The sequence below is a fragment of the Aedes albopictus genome, chromosome 1 (genome assembly GCF_035046485.1).
Source record: "Aedes albopictus strain Foshan chromosome 1, AalbF5, whole genome shotgun sequence".
NCBI classification, from domain to species: domain Eukaryota; kingdom Metazoa; phylum Arthropoda; class Insecta; order Diptera; family Culicidae; genus Aedes; species Aedes albopictus.
In genome coordinates this window covers 127,613,283-127,633,437 of record NC_085136.1, presented here as the reverse complement: position 1 = coordinate 127,633,437, position 20,155 = coordinate 127,613,283, and positions in this window count along the sequence as shown.

The following is a 20,155-nucleotide window of genomic DNA, read 5'->3' as shown; positions in this document are numbered from 1 at the left end:
CTTGCCCTGTGGCAAGATGCACGGAGCTCCGCGATTTCTTGACACCACCAGTACACCGGTCTTCGTCCATTCCTGGGTATGGATCGCCTCGGCATTGCCGCATCACACGCTCGTCTCAAGGTACCAACTAGAACGTCGCTAGACAGGTAGTCTGTATTCTGCTCCATGAGCATCCGCTCCACAAATGCCGGCTTATCGAAACTCGAGGTTAGCCATCCTCGGTGAGTGTCGGTTATCCTCGACTGCTGCCGTCTACCGCCCTGTTCGATACTGTATCGAATCGCCAGGTGATCACTATGCGTGTACCCGTTATCAACTCTCCAGTCTGAGCTAGGGTTAAGCCCTGGGCTCCAGAAGGTCACATCAATGATGGACTCCGCACCGTTTCTGCTAAAAGTGCTTACACTGCCGACATTCGCGATCTCAACGTTCAATCCCGCCATAGCTTCGAGTAGAGCCCAACCTCTCTCGTTCGTAGAGCGACTGCCCCACTCGACCGCCCACGCGTTAAAGTCCCCACCGATGACCAAGGGGCTCAGTCCAGCTAGAGCGCTTGACAGCGAATCTAGCATGGACGAGAACTGACCTATCGGCCACCTAGGTGGGGCATAGCAGCTGCAGTAGTAGACTCCGCCGATCTTCGCAATCGCGAAGCCCTCGCACGTCGTGGAGATTATCTCCTGGACCGGGTACCGACCGGTCGTACAGATCGCCGCTTTCTTGGCCTTATCCGCAACCCAGTTCCCGTTATTGGGGGGGATGCGGTATGGGTCCGAAAGAAGCGCGATGTCTATACTCGACTCCGAGGCGGATTGCCACAGCAGCTGCTGCGCGGCTTCACAGTGATTCAGGTTCAACTGTGTGACTTGCGTCATTTTCGGCCGTTACGTCCACTTATGCTTGGGCACTTAGGCCCACCCGTCACATGGCCCTTGTTCTTCGTGCAAATCAGACACTTTGGCGCCGATTTACACTCCCTCACGAAGTGGCCTTCTACTCCGCATCTCCTGCAGAGCTTGCTCCTATCCGGGCCTTTGCATGCCCACGACTTGTGGCCTCGTCCGAAACACCTGAAGCACACTTCCGGCGGCTCACATACACTGAGCGGGCACTCCGACCATCCGACTTCGACCATGCCCTTAGCAGTCGCTTTCTTCGCTTCCCCGACTGGAAGCTTGATCGTCGCGATCTGCATACCTGCTGGGCCTCGCCTCATGCGGATCGATGCGCATGGCGCGTCCACATTACACTGCTGTTTAAGAACAGCAGAGAGCTCCTCCGCGGTGGTGATCTCATCCAAGTTCTTACACTGGATGGTCATCTCCGGCGTCAGAGCCCTCACCCGCACTTTTTCACCAAGCACTTCTTGTGCTAGAGCCGTGTAGGAAGAGCCCTTGTTAACGGCATTCTTCTTCAGCTCTAGCATCATCTCTCCAGTCCTAGTGCGCCGGATGCTTTTAACATCCGCACCTAGTCCCGAGAGACGATCCTCGCTCCGCATAGCCCGCAGCACATCTGCGTAGCTATTGCCCTCTGCTTTGAGCACCAGTGCGTCGCCTTTCGTACGCTTACGCGCCGGCTTCGCCTTGGTTTTGCTCAAAACCTTCTCTCTTTCTACGCGCCCTCTCTTGCCAACCGTGATCCAAGGGTTCACCTTCCCTTGGACCGGTTGGTCACTGCTACCGCTATTAGCAGTCTCGCCTCGGGGTTTCGGCTCTTTGCCCCGAGCCCGTTTCGCGACCGGCTTGGCGTTACTCGCACTACGCGGGCGTTTGCCACTCACCGGCCGCTCCACATCCATCGATCTCGGCCGTTTGATTTGGGCCGAGATTTTTCCACTCTCTGCAGCCCCACCTGGCTGCACCTTGCACACACTCTCTGTGGAGGAGCGGTCCGTTTGCGTGGACCTCTCCTCTCTACCCGCACTACGATCAAACAGGAGATCGTACTCCCTCCGGGCCTGGGCGACCGAATCGCGGAGCCTCAGCAGACCTTTTTTAAGGTCTTTACTGATGTTGTTCCGCCCACTGGTGTATCCGATCAGCTCGTCGAGCTGTTCGGAGACCACCAGCAGCTTCGGAAGTCCATCCCTGTTGCGAGTCAGCGCACGCGTGAGCTCTGCTCCACTCATCTGCGTGTCCTCTATTGCCGACCCGACCCTCGGAGTGCCGTACTCCGACACTTGCGGGGATTCTACCCTCGACGCCTGCGTTGGTGATCTGACCAGTCCGCTTTTCGCGAACGGGTTGATCACCTCACCCTCCACGTTCTCAGATTCCCTAATCAAATACGTTTCCATCACTGCTGCAAGGGTCCCCCTTAGAGCCGCTATCCCTCACTGCCACTGAAGTAGTCGCCCAAGGATCCCGGTGGTTATCTATGCAAGCAGGGAGGCCACCCACGGGTTGGCACAGGCCCTTATGGGACCTGAGCTCAGAGCCAGGATCAGCGCAAATCAGGATACTTCAACTGAACCTACCTCCACCCAGTTAGTTTCCTAAGCTGGATACAGTTCGGGAACGTACTCTAAGGCCTTGCCAAGGTTTTATGGGACGGAAGGCGGCTCCGACATTAGCCCATCCGTCGTTTCAGGTCAGTGTCACCCGGCCCTACTAAGAGGATAGAATGCCGTCACCACCAGCACTCCTCTACTCCGCGGTCCTCTTAGAGTGTACCATCTCATTGACCAGTAACGTCGCGCGCCAGTATATCGTAATCAGGAGCTTACTGACATCGCTCCTGATGTGCCCGAGGCACCCCTGACTAGGCTGTGGCACTTTGGAAGCGGTGCCGGTTCGCTTGAACAGAGTTGATGCTTCCGGATGTGTGGTATTTCTGAAGAGGCCCAGCAGAGCCCACTGCTGAACCCCCGCCACGCCTAGGCAAACCCCGCTTGAACAGTTCGTGTGCAGCGCACATGATGCTCGGTCACCTTGCGATGCCAAAGGTGGTGAGTCCTCACTGATGTTAGAACATGCTTCGCCTAAGAAACGCCATCTTAAGCTCCCACCGACAACGACAACTGTGTGTGTGTATGTGTGTGTGTATGTATGTATGTGTGTGTGTGCGTGTGTATGTGTGTATGTGTACAAAAATGTCACCTCACTTTTGGATAGTAAACATCATCCGATTTCAACGCTTTAGGTTTCAATCGACGCGGAATATTGTCCCATTGTTTCCTATTGAAAATGGTTTGAATCGGTCCAGCCGTTCCGGAGTTATGGCCATTTAGCTGTTCCGGACCGGTACCCCAAGAAGGGGCCAGATATGAAATTGCAACAAACCCATGCATGCGACCCATCAAACCACGGCATTTTCGTTCTTCTGATGGACGGTAAGCAGGAAAATAGTCGCAGACTATATCTGAACCGGTAGTGTTCCGGAACCGGTTCCGGGTGTCCCGCCGGAAGTGGCCAAAAATAAAAGTGTACCAAACCCATGCATGCGACACATCAAAACGCAGCTTTTTGTATAACCTGATGAATGGTAGACAGGAAAATAGTCTAAGACCATATCTAAACCGGCAGCATACCGGAACCGATTCCGGGTGTCCCGCTGGAAGTGGCCAAATATAAAAGTGAAACAAACCCATGTATGCGACACATCAAATCACCGCTTTTTCTGTAACCTGATGATTGGTAAACAAGAAAATAGCCTCTGATATCTGATCTGGTAGTGTTTCGGAACCGGTTCCGGGTATCCCGCCGGAAGTGGCCAAATATAAAAGTGAGCCAAACCCATGCATGCGACACATCAAATCGCAGCTTTTTCTATAACCTAATGAACGGTAAATAGGAAAATAGTCGTGCACTATATCTGACCGGTAATGTTACGGAACCGGTTTCGGATCATATCTGAACTGGTAGCATCCCGGAACCGGTTCCTGATGTCCCGCCGGAAATCGTAGTCTTTTCGATAACTTGTACGATCAGCAAGAAAATAAGCTAAGCCCACATTAGAAACTACGGATAGTGTTCCGGAATCGGTTCGAGGTGTCTCGCTGAAAGTGGCCGAATGCAAAAACAAACCAAAAAAATATTCGCGACACATCAAATGGCATTTAAGGTATCCTGTTGAACGGCTACAAAGAAAAATATCCCAGACCATGCTTGGGAGAACTAGTAGTGTCCCGGAATCGGTTCCCAGTGTCCCTCCGGATGTGGTCAAATGTAGAAGGGAACCGAACTCCATGCATGCGCTTCATCAAATCGCGTTTTTTTCGATATGCTGATGAACGGTTATTAAGAAATTCAGCTGAGATTACGTTCCACAACCGGCTTCAGGTGTCCCGCCGGAATTGGTCAAATGTAAAAATGAACCATGTGTGTCCCACTGGAAATGGACATATATAAAAGTGGATCAAACCCATGCTTTCGGTATCAAATCGCTTTTTTGTCAGTAACCTGATGCGTGGATAATAAGAAAATAGGCACAGTCCACAGAAGTTACCACCGGTAGTGTTTTTAAATCCGGGTAACCTGATTAGCAGTTTTCATAAACTAATGAACATAAGGTAGTGTTCCGGAATCATTTCCGGGGGTCTCGTAAGCAATACAAAATAGACTGAGACTACATAAGAGGCTACCGGTGGTGTTGCAGAAGCAGCGTTGGGTGCTTTAGCGGAATTACGAAAGGGAACTAAATCAATGCAAGCGATGGATATGTGTAAGAGAACCAAAAACCTAAAAAAACTAAAGCGATCTCATTAAATCACACAATTTTAGATTCCTGAGACGTAAATTTACAGTAGGATGGGTCAACGTTATATTGAAAAATTAAAATTTAAGCGCATCAGCCCCGAACATTCTTTGAAATCTTTATTTGCGTCTAAAATTACTTCGCAAAATTTTGATGCGACTAGAGAGCGAGCTCTGTAATGTGGTTTATATTTGAATGTGATATAACATTGGTAATTCAAATTACTACATAACAAATTTTACATGGATCTTGTAATCAATGATAACAAAATATAGCATAAAGTGTGCAGATTAAACTTTGCCAAAATGATCTGTGAAAAAGTTAAATCCTGGTTAGTAATTGTCATCTTGGTATGAATCAGCCTCCAGTGAAGTTTATCAAGCAGTCAACTAAAAGGTCTGATACTTTCGGCTCTGCCCATACGTTGAACATAACGTAGGAATAAGTGCCCCAATTCGATGATGACCTTTAATTTCTAAATAAAGTATTCTCATGATTCAGAAATTCGTAGGTGGTACAGTCCCAGATGGCTGTTATGAGCATTTCCTCCTTCTCGTCCATTATCAAAGCACAGAGATTTGGGCCCCAAATTTTGGGGCTGATCACTGACTCTAAGGCAAGATTGATTGCGTCCACGGAAAGATTATTAGTACATATTCGACGAGAAAGGCACTATCACCACTAGGTGGATTTATCTGGTTTTTTTTTATAATTTATGCAAAATAACAAGTTTTTATTTTGTATTTAAACTACCTTTCCCACTATTGCCCACGAGAGTTTCCACCCTCTAGTGTTAGTAAAAGGCTCAATCTTTCAGCTACAGGTTGAGCCATCTGCGCATTTTTGCGCCGGAAAAAGTTACTCTTGGTGAAAGTTGACCAAAAAAAAAATGATAAATTTGCCAATAACTTTTTTGTTTTAAGAGATAACCACATCACATCTTCGGAAGAAATGTGTATTTTAGTGTCATGAACAACTTTGTAGAAGGTCACGAAACTGTAAGATGCAATCTGCTGAAACTACGCTGAAAAAACTAGTTTTTAGGGGTATTTCACACAAAACGCCCCATATCTCAAGAACTGTAAAAGATAGAGCTTTGACATGTTCTAAGAAGTATTTCCTCTTATCATGGCCTACTACTTTGCTGAAGACAGCAAACCCCTAATTTTTTTTTTTAAATATTTTTTTTATCTCACTTCTAGGGGGATTAATTGTCAAAAAAAAATTATCAAAAGACGCCTTTTGACATGCTGAAAAACATTGTAGAACACGCCAAACTTCTAAAACCAATCAATTAAAAGTTATTCAATTTTGATTGTAAAATCACTGATTTCGAACACTGTGCAGTGGAGTGCTTCAAGTGCTTTGAGCAAGGATATAAGTCCTGGGCATACAAAGGCCCTGATCGGAGTAAACTCTACAGGAAGTATGGAGTAGAAGGCCATTTCGCCAGGGAGTGCAACTCGGCACCAAAATGCTTGATTTGCACGGCGAACAAGGGCCACACGACGGGTGGGCCTAAATGCACAGGCACGCGAGGAGATCGAAGTGCAAAACGATAATGCAGGTTACACAACTAAATGTGAATGTGGTAAATGAGGTTAGATTAGATAATCATAGTAGGTGACGACTTAGGCTAGACGTAAGATAATTTGTAAAATGACGGACATTCAATAAACAACCCTTGAACTGGAAACAAGTCGTTACTTTAGTTCAGAAGTGGGATAACAAAACCCAGGATGTTCATGAGAAACCAGGAGCCTTCGGAAGCTAACGGTTCGGAAAATTTCGGAAGTCGACTTCCTTTTGCGAATCAACAGAATCCAACCGAAGGAAATGATTCTGGAGTTCAAATATCACTGGATGAATCTTCAACCAGCAGATGCGATTGTCGAGCGAAAGAGAAGGATGGTTTAAAGCATTTTTTCACAAACTGAACGTGATGAGAGATTTCAACCATTTTCCGGAGAAGGATCGAATCGGACTTTCAATTTGAATGAAATATTTTTTCTATTGCCGGATTATTCGGGAACCAGCAGAGAAAATGTTGAACTTTTTGTGAACATGGCTCAACAAATGAAAGTTATTTTCAAGATCGATGATGATATTATGAAGCTCATTGTATTGAAGCATTTGAAAGGAAGGGCGGAAAACTGGTTCATGTTGCAGACGAATTTGATGTCAATGGATCTTCAGGAAATGTTTAGGAAATTGAGAGAAGTTTTTTCGGCGGAAAGAAGTTCAATGGAATTGTACAGACAGTTGGAATCAAGAAAATGGTATTTTGGTGAATCCTTTGGAGAATACTGTAGCGAAAAACAAATTCTGGCGTCTCCACTGCAGCTCAACGAGTCAACGTTAATTGATTATCTTATCGAAGGAATTCCGGATATGCAGTTGCGAAATCAAGCAAGGATTCGACAATTTTCAAGAGTTGCTGATATGAGAAATGCCTTCAGGTTCATCAAGATTCAGCAGAACTCAACTTCACCACTCCCCGTCATCTGTTATAACTGTCGTCAGCCAGGACATATTGCCGCTAGATGTCAAACGATACGAAACTATTCGAGGAAGGATCAAACATACCAGAGAGAAACACGGATTGGAGCTGTTGAAAAAAGACTTGGACGTAGTTTGGACAAAGAAAATAACGGACTTGTAGATTTGCAAATCAATGCCATTAACCAGACTTTAAAAGCTTTATTCGATACGGGAAGTCCTGTTTCACTGATACACCTTGAATATGTAAAAAATGAAAAAATTGATGATTTTGACAAAAGTAAAATATACAAGGGTATCGGAGGAACACGACTGACCATTTTAGGTAAATTTAGTACTAATGTTATTATTCAAAAAACTCTTTTCAAAGTACACTTTTTGGTCGTTCCTGATTCAACCCTGTCGTCATATGATGCCATTATTGGACGAGATTTAATAATGCAACCGGGGGTTCAAACGATTATTGAGAGAAACCGTATAAGCATTTCAAGAACTCCTGTAATTGAAAAATTGGATGCTAGGCAGCTTGACGAGCAAATAAAACCCATTAACGCGGTCGATGAATCAAAAATTTCGGAAATTGTTGGAAATGTAAGTAATGATCAATTTGTAAAGTTTTTGGATGTTTTAAAAAGATGTTATTTGTATTCTGAAAAACCTGCAGAGGCTGAAACTAATTATGATATGAAAATTAATTTGAAAACTGGTACTCAGTTTCATTTTAAACCTAGAAAATTGTCACATGCCGATAAAATCAAAGTTAATGATAAAATTAAAGAACTTTTGCGCGATAACATTATTAAAGAAAGTGATTCTCCATTTGCCAGTCCCATCGTATTAATTCCGAAAAAAGATGGCATAATTAGAATGTGCGTTGATTATCGCAAATTAAATAAAGACACTCATCGAGATAATTATCCATTACCATTAATTGAGGATATTTTGGAAAAATTAAGAAATAAAAAAATGTTTTCAGTATTAGATTTACAATCTGGATTTCATCAAATCAAAATTGCTCCTGAGTGCACTAAGTTCACATCGTTTGTCACTCCATCTGGCCAGTATGAATATTTACGTGTACCTTTTGGGCTTTGTAATGCTCCTGCAGTGTTTCAAAGATTTATAAATATGATATTTAAAGATTTGATAGAGGAAGGTAAGATTTGTGTATACATAGATGATATTATTATATTTTCTGATACTTTCGAGGAACATTTGGAAACATTGCAAATTGTTCTCAAAATTTTGAACAACAATCTTTTAGAGTTGAATTTGGTAAAATGTAAGTTTTTATATGAAGAAAATGTGAAAGATGTCCAAAGATTTTTAGGATTGACGAGTTATTTTAGAAAATTTATTAAGAATTTCGCTACTATTGCAAGACCATTGTACAACTTATTAAAAAAAGATTCAGTATTTACCTTCAGTAACGATCAGTTAGACGCTTTTGAAACACTTAAACAAAGATTAATAACAGCACCAATTTTGTGCATTTTTAATCCACATGCTGAAACTCAACTGCATTGCGATGCAAGCTCATATGGATTTGGAGCAATTTTATTACAAAAACAAGAAGACAACAACTTTCATCCGGTTAGTTACTTCAGTAAAAATACAGATAGTTTTGAGTCAAAATTACACAGCTTTGAATTGGAAACTCTGGCAGTAGTTAATGCAATTAAACGTTTCCATGTTTATTTATCTGGCATGAAATTTAAAATATATACAGATTGTAATGCATTGGCACAGACTTTGATAAAAAAGGAAATTAATCCAAAAATAAGTAGATGGGCATTGTTTTTGGAAAACTATGATTACACTTTGGAGTATAGGGATGAAGTACGAATGAGACATGTAGATGCTCTGAGTAGGCAAAATATGTGTAAGGCTAATGAAAAACTGCAAGATGTTAAAACAGTAGACATTAATTTATTAGACACCGAAGATATTGAAAGAAATGTGATTTTGGCTCAAGAGCAAGATGACAAGCTGAAAAATATTAAACAACATCTAGAAAACAGTACTTTTCCTAACTTTGAATTGAAAAGTGGAATTCTTTTTAGAAAGGATGATAATAGATTATTGTTAGTGATACCCAATTCAATGATTGACAATATTATCCGAATTTGCCATGACAAAAATGGTCATATTGGAATAGATAAAACAATGATAGAAATAAAAAAGCATTACTGGTTCTCAAACATGAAGAAAATCGTCAAAAAATATATTTCAAATTGTTTAAGCTGCATTTTCTATAGTCCAAAGGAAGGTAAAAAAGAAGGGTTTCTAAAAAATATTGATAAAGGCTGTGAACCATTCAATACAATTCATTTGGACCATTATGGTCCTATTCAACTATCTTCGAGTGGAAGGTTCAAGCATATTCTAGTTGTTGTTGATGGATTTACTAAATTTGTCAAGTTTTATCCAACAAAAACTACAAATACAGATGAAGTAATAAGACATCTGTCAAATTATATCAGCTACTATAGTAAACCAAGCAGAATAATAACAGACAGAGGTTCTTGCTTTTCTTCAGCAAAGTTTGAAATGTATGTTAAAAACAATTGCATTGAACACATCAAAACTGCAGCATACACTCCAGAAGCGAATGGACAAGCAGAGCGTGTGAATAGAACATTGACCCCTATGCTCGCAAAACTAATTAATGATACTGGTCTTAAATGGAATCAACTATTGAACAGAATGGAATATATATTTAATAACACTTATAACAGATCAATAAAAAATTACCCTAGTGTTTTGCTTTTTGGATCATTTCAAAAAAAATATAAATATTGTAGATAATAATTTAGAAGCATTTGTGAATAATTTTCAACAATATAACAATAACAGAATTAATTTGCAATCTGTACGGAACCAGGCAAAGGAGAGCATACAAAAAAATCAAATATATAATAAATCGGCATTTGACAAAAAGCGAAAAAATGTAACTGAGTACAAGGTAGGTGATTTTTATTGTTCTCAAGTCAGTTTCGTCTTCAAAATTGATGGAAAAATTTAAAGGTCCATATGTTATCCAAAAAATTTTACCAAATGATCGTTATGTAGTTTCGGATATACAGGGGATAGACAAAATGATCGGGACAGGCGAAATTTTCACCTTTCAAAAATTGTTCAACTAGCTGTAACTTTTCGAAAAGTGCATCGAATATTCTCAATTTTTTACTGTAAGTTCACCAACTAGTTGTGTATCAGTGGTCCAAATTTGGGAAAGATCGGCCCATTTTCCACGGAGTTATAAAGATTCTTGAAAAAGGTAAAATTATCCGATAGCCAACATTGAGCTGCTACATCTCCGGATTCAGTGAACCGATTGCAATAAAATTTTGATCATTCATGACTTATATAATGATCTCTGAAAAACATTTAATTTAACTTGAAATTTTTAACAAGAGAAAAAGTTATGGCGATTTTATTTTTTTCACGGTTTTTTAGCAAATTGGTCTAATTTTAATATGTATTTCATTACTTTTTCAATTTATTGGCGGCTATGTTGTTACTTTCCTTCAAAACAGATTTATATATAAGTCAATTAGAGGCAAATTAAATGAACTATAATTTGCATCTTGAATTTTGAAATGATGTTGAAATTTTGGATACTTTGGTGTTTTTTTAGAAAAATATTCTAATCGTTATAATTTTCTTCCGTGTTGAGAATTTAAAGTTGCGACAACGGTTTTTCATAGCTCATTATACAAGTCATAAATGGTCAAAATTTCATTGCATTCGGTTCATTGAATCCGGAGATATATCAGCTCAAAGTTGGCTATCGGATAATTTTACGTTTTCCAAGAATCTTTATAACTTCGTGGAGAATGGTCCGATCTTTCCCAAATTTGGACCACTGACACACAACTAGTTGATGAACTAACAGTAAAAATTTGAGAATATTTGATGTACTGTTCGAAAAGTTACAGCTAGTTGAACATTTTTTGAGAAGTGAAAATTTTGCCTGTCCCGATCATTTTGTCTATCCCCTGTAGATGGGTTTCAAGTATCTAGCATCCCATTTAATTCAGTGTGTTCACCAGGAAATATGAAATTATGGTTATCTCCTAATAATGTAGTAGAACTAAATTCAAATAATCCAAATGCCGATGAGGACATCGGTTAGTCAGGATGGCCGAAATGTGGTAAATAAGGTTAGATTAGATAATCATAGTAGGTGACGACTTAGGCTAGACGTAAGATAATTTGTAAAATGACGGACATTCAATAAACAACCCTTGAACTGGAAACAAGTCGTTACTTTAGTGAACCACTGTGAAGCTGCGCATCAGTTGCTGTGGCAGTCAATTTCGGAGTCAAGTACAGACATCGCCCTGCTAGCTGACCCTATACCGCATCCCACCCGATAACGGAAATAGGGTAGCGGATAAGGCTAAGCTAGCGGCGATCTGTACAACCGGTCGTGTCCCGATCCAGAAAATAATTTCCGGGTCGCACGAGGGCTTCGCAATAACGAAGACCAATGGGGTGTATTACTGTAGCTGTATGCCCCACCTGGGTGGCAGATGGACTAGTTCTCAGCAATGCTGGAAGTGTTAACAAACGCGCTAGTAGGGTTGAGTCCCGTTCATCGGCGGAGACTTCAACGCCTGGGCGATTGAGTGGGCGATTGAGTGGGCGATTGAACGAGCCGGGACTCGTAGTTGCCGGAATTGAAGGTGTTTCTTCCCGTTCGTGACACGAACGGCGCACAGGAACCACAAAACACAATGTTGGCCCCAAGTCACGGTCACTAGTTCTTCTCCTTCTTCACCGAAGGCAGAATGATCACACAAGCACCAAAGACGTTCAACGATATCACCGATCACACCAGAAGAGGAATTGACGGTAGAAATTGTAGTGTTTCATTCATCTTCGAACAATAAAGAAAACGTAGGATCATGCAGACAAGGAATAAACCGTTCACAGTCGAATACTCCCTTAGGACGCCTTCCCCTTGTTCCACAAAGCATCACAATTATCATTACATTATCCCATAAAACCTAAAAAATGCATTTCTATCCCAGAGGAATCTTACCTTATTCAGCATAGAGCTACTGCAGCTCCTTCACGAATCGTCCGAAACATACACAAAGACACAACTCAACATCATCCCTTCAAACCGTAATGATATTTACACTATTGGAAATAAAATAATATAATTAATCATAGTTCTTGGAGTAATTTACATTTTTATTCACTGCAATATCAATCCTTAAATTCACAATATCACTTTTATTTCCGAACAAACCATAACCACTCCCAACATAATCCAAACCCAAATGCTTGAAGTAGCTCCGTTTCTATATTTTTCCTGTGAAGTATGAAAACTAATCCATTTGACATATCGATGACATTCGTCGGTTTTCTCCTTATTTTTGTAGAAATGGTTTACCTTGGATAGTGCTATAACTGATACATACACCCTACACCAATTTTTGTTCAACGAAACTGAACTGTTTCTTTCATTCTTTAGTAATTCAAAACTCCAGTAATACATGACACCGCTTACTTGCCTACTCGTTATATTGTTCTCTTGTATTGTCCAACTCACTTTCTTTTACATTTGCATTTGGAGACCTGCTTGCTCCACATATATATGTTTTGCATTTAGAGGCCTGCTCGCTCATTTGATTTATTTTTTTTTGTTTATTTGAGAAAAAACGTTCTTATAGCATTTGGAGACCTGCTCGCTCCATTTTTTTTCCATTAGGAGACCTGCTCGCTCCTCTATTTTTTTTAATTTTTTTTTTCGCGTTTGGAGACCTGCTCGCTCCACATTATTGCATAACATTAGGAGGCCTACTCGCTCCTTTTTTTTAATTGGAAACCTGCTCGCACCATTCGTTTCTTTTGCATTTGCAATTGAAGACCTGCTCGCTCCACATATATATGTTTTGCATTTGGAGGCCTGCTCGCTCCTTTCACTTTAGTTTAAATTTGAGAACAATTGCTCCTCTCTTATTTTTTTTTTGCATTTAGAGACCTACTCGCTTCACATTTTTGTTTCATTTAGAGACCTGCTCGCTCCTTTTTTCCTTATTTTTGTATTTCGAGACCTGATTGCTTCAATTTTTTTTTGTTTAACGCTCCTTTTTGTTTAACTAAGTTGAAAACCTGTTCTCTGCATTTTTAAGTTGGAGGCGAGTCGCCGCATCTCCTCTTGGATATAGTGGGTCAATGCAGCGAACTTTTCTTTCATTCGCCGCATGTAAACAAAGGCACAACTGTATGTGAACATTAACATTGCGACAGCAGTGGAATTATATCAAACACACAAGACATACGGTAGCGCTATCTGTTCATTTCATAGCGGCCATTTTAGTTATTTTAGTGATCCGTTCAAAATCCGTTAAAAAGCCTACTTTATCAACCATCCATATATTAATAAACATATCTCGAGCATAACTTGTGCCAGTTTTATTGCTCTGAACAACTCCACTAGGCTTGAGGATCGCTCACCATTGCTTTGTTGTAGTTTTTTTTTTTTTAAGCAAATCTCATATTCTACTTCATATTATGGTCCAGACATTTGATCGCTCTTTTTCTCACTTGTGGTACATATTCAACTGAAGTTTCAGCGCCGTCAGTGCATTGTAAATTGATATTTGCATCTTCAAAATCGCAAAGCAAATTGTTAGAAAGAGAGGGAAGATACCAAAATAACACGTTGTAAGTTATCTTAAGGATACTTGCAATTTAGAAACAATGTCCATATCATCTACTTATTTATCCAATACCTAAAATATGTATGCAAGAACCTTTACTTAAACCTTAGTCTGCAATGCTTGTTCATACTTAAGCCAAGCTCGATTATTATTAATGCCACAATTCATATTGTCGCGCTTATCTTAGATTCTCAGCAAGTTGCGTTCGAAACGCGCAGCCTCAGATCGCGCCAGACCGCGCACGTATGATTTGTACACGGTGTGCACCTTGGCTAAAACTGTTTTGCAGCCGCCGGGTGGAGCTGTCAGCCGCCGTGTACAAATCAAACGGGCGCAATCTTATGGCGGCTGACTCAGATCAGCAGGATCTGAGTGATTAAGCTAGGATGCACAATACACACCTTCAATTGATAAATGGAAACTTTTAGTCTAACTAAATCATACGATTCAACCTAATAACAAAACTACAATTTGGTCACCATAAAAGGCCAACATAATCCAAACCCCAATTCAATTCTAACACTTCACATAAGCCACAATTCCGACCGTTCGCGCCAAACATCGTTCATAGACTGACGATTGCACTTCCAGTCCAACCGCTTGTGTCCTCCTTTTCATTCATTCGCAAATTCATTGAAGGCTTGCCTTCCTTTTCCAACGCATTGTGTTGACTCCGCTCGTCATCATCGTTGATCGTCATCGTCGCCGCTCGTCGTTCGTCGCGGGGTAGCTTTTAACCTCGTCATCCTCAACGCCAGGCTCGGGAACCGAAAGTCGAAGTTTGATTTCAAAAGCTAAAAAGAGCTGTGCGCGTACAGATACACCGAACCAAATCGATTGAAAGTTTTATCTTTACTGAATATTTATTTAGATCTGTTTTCTTCACATGATCTTTTTTTAAATTTATTTAAACTAAGAGCTTTGTATGCTAAGATGATAAATTTGAAATTAAAACATTTTCCCCACTCAATCTGTATTACTACAGAAATCTCCTCCACGCACTTCACACGAATCTTAGGCAATAATCTTTAAATTGATCTCTGGCCACCCAACGTATTTGTGCTGCATTCGGATACACCAGAAATTCTATCAATTCTTCTGTGTTAACCACTTTATTGCACACGACCGGTTAATGGAATAGGATAGATTTCAGCTGATCGACTAACGCGAGAGGCTGGGCACTACTCGAAGCCATGGCAAGACTGGATGTGGATGTCGTAAACGTAGGTGAAAAAATGACCTACAGTAGGAACGGTGCAGAGTCCATCATTGACGAGACCTTCTGGAGCCCGGGTGTATGCCCTAGCTCAGACTGGAGGGTCGACGATGGGTACACGCACAGTGACCACCTGGCGGTACGATATAGAGTGGAACGTGGTGAAAGGAGGACGTAGTAGGTCATCGACATCCATCGAGGGTGGCTGACCCGCGCTGGCGGGGGACTGGCGGCCTCCGTGACGCAAGAGGATACAGGCCCCCCGGGCCACAATCATCAGCACCCCAGGAACATCAACCGAAGGCAGCCTCTGGTGGACCCGTCTCCAGGGTACCAGTGGCCGAAAAGCTGGCGAAACACGACGGGATTGAAGCCTCCTCCCGCCTCCTAACGGTGAAGGACCCGTCCGTCCAGGGTGCCAGGAATTGGAACCTTCCTGTTTTCCTCGTACTGCACCTGAAAATCCAATCCAAGAAAAAGAAAACGGTTAACAGCTAGCAATAAACCATAACACCGCACAAAGGGCACGCAAATAGGCGTGCCGCCCCCTTAAAGAAGAACCCAATATCAACAGATCGTACACTTACCTCTGTGAGGATTGGCGACGTTTTGCCCCGCGTGGCGGACCCGGCCCAGGGTGCCAGGGTTGGGAGTTGCCAGTCCGAGGATCCTCCAGCAACAGGGTATGAAAAACGGATCACGCCGAAAAACAAACGCTTTGTCCTAAGCGGTGCATGTTGGTAACAAAGGCGCTCCGCAACAAACGCATGTCAGGCGATGAGAGCAATAAAACAAACTAACATCGCTTGCCGTGCGTGTGCCGATATTCCGGCTTTTCTGCTGAAATTTTCGACTCACATTGTCGAATTCATAAGCATTTGGACGAATTAAGACTCTTGCAAACCTCAGAGTCGAGTTTCAGTTGTAAAACAATGCGAAAATCACGATGTGAATAGAACGAGACAAATATTCCTACCGTATTTGTTGTGAACAAACTCGGGAGCGATTTTGTCATTATCTGCTAACGAAAAAACAAAGCGTTGTTGCCGTGCCTTCTTTGTTGCCTATTTTTCGCTTGCGGTGGCATATTCTGCGTACACTGTCCAGCAACGAACCCTAGTCCGAGGGCTCTCCTTCCGACGGTGGTACTTTTCTCCTTTCTCCCCCCGCGTGGCGGACCCGCGTCCAGGGTGCCAGGGGTTGGAGCTGCGGGCCCCGAGGTTTCACTCCGTTGCGCCCAAGCAGGAACGGGACGGATCGAGAACTTGTATCAAAATCCCCCCAAGAAAACACCCAACCACCCACTTCTTCATCCTCCCGGGAGGCTCTATGGCTCTTAAACGTTGTCACTGGAGCTTTTCGTCTCCCCGGGGAGCACTGTGTACCTCGAAAACATCAACTCGCAACGATCAGGGCTTCTTCGTCCCCCCGAGGGGCACTACCCAAGTAACATAAATAGCCGAATAACTGTTTCTTAAGCTAAAGTTTGCTTAAGAATGGTTTGTTCCACTATTGTACAGCAAATATGTTTGTTGGGTACGCAACATCGATCACTCCGTTAAGGTTTAAAAAAAAAAAATGACCTCGCGCTTCAATAAGGTGTCATTTGTCGAAAGACTGCTTATGGAGACTAACACCGACGATTTGTCCAGTGAAGACCTAGTCGGATCTCTAAGCTGTGCGTGCGATTCCGCGATGTCTAGGCGTGAGCTAGCCAGAAATGGAAGGAAACCGGTTTACTGGTGGTGTCCTGAAATCGCAGAGCTCAGAGCGTCCTGCCTAAGAGCGAGGAGGAGGATGGGACGAGCTCGTACCGATAAGGGTAAAGCGGAAAGAGGTGAGTCCTATGGGGCAGCTAAACTGGCACTGAACAAAGAGATTAAGATACGAAAACGAGCGTGTTTCGAAAATCTCTGCCAGGCAGCCAACACGAAACCCTGGGATGATGCCTACAGAGTAGTCATGGCCAAAACGAAAGGTGCGTCAGTGCCCCCGGAACGCTCACCCGTGATGCTGCAGAAGATCGTGGAAACGCTGTTCCCGCTCCACCATATCAGACCATGGGCTACCACCCCCCTGGCCGAACCGACCAAGGGGAGGTAGCCCAAATGACCAACGATGAGCTCATCGTAATTGCGAAGTCACTCAAGTTGAACAAGGCTCCTGGTCTGGACGGTATGCCGATGGTAGCCATCAAAAGAAGTACAACATCACCGCGGGAGTATCAGAAGGGTCAATATTGGGCCCGGTACTATGGAACGCGGCGTACGATGGCGTATTGAGGCTCATACTTCCACCGGGCGTAAAGCTGGTCGGCTTTGCTGATGACATTACCCTCACGGTATACGGCGAGTCGATAGAGGAAGTAGAACTGACAGCGGCACATGCAATTGGCATAATCGAAGACAGGATGAAGTCTCGTCAGCTGGCACTCGCACACCACAAGACGGAAGTGGTGGTGGTGAACTACCGCAAGTCCGAACAACATGCGGTGGTCACCACAGGCGGGTGCGCGATCAACTCCAAGCGCTCATTGAAGCAACTCGGAGTCATTATCGATGATAAGCTGAACTTTGGCAGCCACGTGGAATATACTTGCAAGAGGGCAAGCATGACGATTTTGGCACTATCGAAGATAATGTCAAATAGCTCGGCAATAGTCTCGAGTAAGCGTAGACTTCTCGCGACAGTAGCGGTCTCCATACTACGGTATGGCGCTGCTGCATGGTCGAGCGCGCTAGAGGTCAAGCGAAACGTAGAGCGGCTCGAAAGTACACACAGGTTGATGGGCCTTAGGGTCATCAGCGCATACCGTACGGTGTCAAAGGACGCGGTATGCGTGCTGGTGGGTATGATGCCCATAGCACTTGTGGTGTCAGAGGACGAGGAGTGCTTCGCGAGACGCGGCACAAGAGGCGCGAGACGGATTGCCAAAACATCGTCGATGTTGAAACGGCAGAGGCATTGGTCATCCTCCAACAAGGGTAGATGGACACACAGGCTCATACCGAGCGTGTCCAAGTGCACGAGCAGGTCCCATGGCGAGGTGAATTTTCACTTGATATAATTTCTGTCAGGCCATGGTTGCTTTAGGTGGTATCTGCACAGATTCTGACATGCAGGCTCTCCTACATATCCGGAGTGTGCGGACTGCGACGAGACCGCGGAGCATGTGCTCTTTGAATGCCCACGCTTCGTGGAGCAAAGGTCGAGTATGCAGGAAGTATGCGGTAGAGATATCACTCCTGACAACATTGTTGAAAGGATGTGTACGGGGAAGGACAAGTGGGATGCCGTTTCTTCCACGGTATCTCGAATCGTCCTTGAACTACAGAGAAAATGAGCTAGTTGAGTTGGCTCCCCCTTACCCTCCTAGGGACCAGGTGCCTAGCGGAACACCGATCGGGACCTATTCCTGCTGAGGAAAGTCTCAGGGCCCGTTGGCTACCTCACCTCCATTCAAGAATTATTCCGGACTCAGGCGTCCGAAGAATCACCATCCGGGATCCATTCAGGCCGCGACTGTCCTCGTGTCCCTCAAGCCGTCCATAGATGCTCCATTCGCGACCCATCCTGGCTCTGATCCCTAACCTATTACAAACACTCCATCTTCCGCATGAATCTGTGCAGAGGTATATTCGGTCTGTTGTGGATACAAATGATTGCAATCATCACTTCCTCCCCTTCCCCACATTGACCTGCAACCTAACGTGGCAGGCGCCATTGTCGCTTAAAAAAGATCCCCGCTAACTAACACACTAAAGATGCCTGCCTACTAGTCTCCGGCAGATATCTCATTGTATTAGTTTAGCTGGTCTGGCAATACTGTATTAGCATCCACGGGCGGTCAATCAAGCTCAAGCTCGTAGGTAGGCTCATCCCGGTGGTGTCCTGATTCCGCAACGGCGAAAGCATGCACATTCAATTGTCTGGCACCACTGCTCTTCGGACGTGGACGTGGGCTAGTCGTTTGCCGGTGCCAAGAATCTATTCAGCAAATTTCCCCATGGCAAACAAATCGCTATGGAGGACGCGCTGGACAACGATCGGCGACAATGTATGTAGAATGCATGCGAGATAGATGGCAAGCATCAAAGTTCAAGCTAAAAGTGGACGACTACGTTAACTGTTGCAAGGACGATGTAACGTTTGGTGGATTTTTGCCGAACGGCTACATGTTTGATGGAAATTTCATTTCGAAGTATCGAGATCGCGAGTTTGCAGTTGCAGATGCATTTCAAGCTAAGCGACATCATTAAATGTCTGGTATGGAAGAAATGGCGAGGAATGCACTACCTCTGTTGTAGATATTACGCGACATGTCAACAGTAAAGCTCTTCAAAACATTTTTCAATGTAATGTTTAATAGGTCAGGAATCGTGCTTTCTCAGTATGTTCATGTTAAACTGACCGAGAAAATCACATTTTTCTGTTGCAGAAAACCTATCGACTTCATTTTCAATTGCAATGTATTTTCCGCCCACATGATAAAATTATAAAACAAATTGCAATTTCTTCCACTTGCACACATTTATCTCAACAACATCAAAGTAGAACTACACGCCAACCACGCTTCCACCCTACAGCGTTTCTCCGCAACGATTCCATCGAAACCAATCTCATTTGCAATTGGCCATTGTTTTCATTCGGGATTGTAACGCAAACTACACGCTACACACCATTCGTCCACGCTAATGACACGGTTAGTAGGTAGCTGAAGTAGCTGAAGCAGTGTGACAGTGAGTCCGTCTAATGTTCGATTCAACTAAGCCCCGTCCGTGACTTGGGACCCGTTCGGCCATCCAGCCCCAGAGAAAAGACTCATTTAGCAAATCGTGTTTCCATTTCAACTACGCTCCGTTCGTTTCTGTCGGGAGCTACGGCAACGATGATGATGATGAGGACAGCGACGACGTTTGACAAACATCATCTATTTATGGATACCAATTTCGCCCCGACTGTTTGCTGACTGGGGCTATAGGGTTCTCAGCGCAGATACGCCAAAAGGGACGTCCGTTCGTTGTGGACGGGCAACGGTTCTGTTGCATGTCATGTTCTCGGT